The 1,745-nt window shown below is 37.3% G+C and overlaps 1 pseudogene; it reads left to right on the forward strand.

The window, feature by feature from the left end:
- The first annotated feature begins 264 nt into the window (after nucleotides 1-264).
- On the forward strand, nucleotides 265-1,310 carry LOC128590459 (HORMA domain-containing protein 2-like; annotated as a pseudogene).
- Nucleotides 1,311-1,745: the final 435 nt, after the last annotated feature.

The following is a 1,745-nucleotide window of genomic DNA, read 5'->3' on the forward strand; positions in this document are numbered from 1 at the left end:
GCTAGCAGAAGGAAGGATATAATCAAGATTAGATCAGAGATAAATGAAATAGAGAATCGGAAAACAATAGAATCTACAAAACCAAAAGTTATTTCTTTGAAAACATAACAAAATTGACAAACTTAGCTAGAGTGACCAAGAAAAAAAGAATTACTAAAATCAGAATTACTAAATAATCTAATTACTAAAATCAGAAATGAAGGGACATTGCTGCCAACCTTACATTAAAAAAGAATTACATACGTTTGGGCTGGAAAAGGCGGTTGAGTCGCGGTCGGGAGGGGAGCCTCGGCGACCTGAGGTTAGAATTGTTGAAAGAATTCTGATATAGTTCTACAATGGCCACTGCCTAGCTCTCTCATTCATTCACAGTACAAAAGGCATCTAAGGAAACAGTTTTTCCGTCTCAAATCACTAACGAGCAGGAGTCATTGATAATGGTGAAGAAACTTTTTACTACTTCTATCTCATGTGTAACATATCTAAGGGGACTGTTTCCGGAGAGCTCTTACGGAGAGCGCCATTTGGATGACCTCAGCATAAAAATCCTCCGAGAAGACAAAAGATGTCCTGGATCACTGCATATCATCAAATGCTACACATGGCAGTACTTACAAAAGTGGCTGAAATATACCAGTTCAAATTCAAATACACAAAAGAAGGAGCCATCATGGATTTTGACAGGTAGAATCTGTTTAATGAACACAAGAAATAGGATTGAGCAGCACCACAAGCTTTGAAAGTGGGACAAACAGTGAAGATATTAAGAAAGCCAGTGTTCTACTGATCCGTAAATTGTATATGCTGATGCAGAACCTTGGACCTCTTCCCAATGATGTTGTACTTACTGTGAAACTCCACTACTATAATGCAGTGACACCAAATGATTACCAACCCCCTGGGTTCAAAGAAGGGGTAAATTCACACTTCCTGCTGTTTGATGGGGAGCCTGTCAACCTGCAAGTGGGCTTGGTCTCCACTGGCTTTCATAGCATGAAAGTAAAAGTCACGACTGAGGCTTCCAGAGTATCTGATTTGGAGAGCAACCTCTTTCAGGAGAATAGCACTACTGAGATTGCCTATCAGGGTCTAGACTGTGATGAGGAAGAAGAGGAATGCAACAGTCATGTAAGGCAAAGCCTTAGTGATTCTCCATTGCTTTGGTTAAACACTGTTGACATGTTTTAGTACCTGTATGGGTCACCTCACATGAAAGGTGCCAGATATAAAAACTGAAACAAAACTAGTCACTGATGTCTAGAAGTTTTTAATCTAGAAATGTATAGTCTTCAAGAAGGAAATATACTTTATTAGATGAAATTGGCTGGGACAAGGAGGGGAAAAAAGATTTTCCAGTATATTTCTTTTATTAAAGGTTCTCATGAATTTAAAAAAAAAAAGAATTATAAGAGAATAATAAAAACAATTGTATGCCAACAATTTAGATAAACTAGATGAAATAGACAAATTCCTAGAAACACTAACACCAGCGTACTTTCAATATAAAAATACTCAACAAACTAAGAATAGAAGGTAACTGCCTCAACATGATAACAAGGCATTCATGAAAAACCAGAGCTACCCTTGTATTCAGTGTGAAAAATTAAAACGTTTACCCCTAGATCAGGAACAAGACAAAGATGCATGCTTTGGCTACTTCTATTTAACATTTCTCTAGAAGTTCTAGCCAGAACATTGGGCAAAAAAAAAAAAGAGAAGACATTTGAATTGGAAAGGAAGAAGGA

The sequence above is a fragment of the Nycticebus coucang genome, chromosome 7 (genome assembly GCF_027406575.1).
Source record: "Nycticebus coucang isolate mNycCou1 chromosome 7, mNycCou1.pri, whole genome shotgun sequence".
Taxonomy (NCBI): domain Eukaryota; kingdom Metazoa; phylum Chordata; class Mammalia; order Primates; family Lorisidae; genus Nycticebus; species Nycticebus coucang.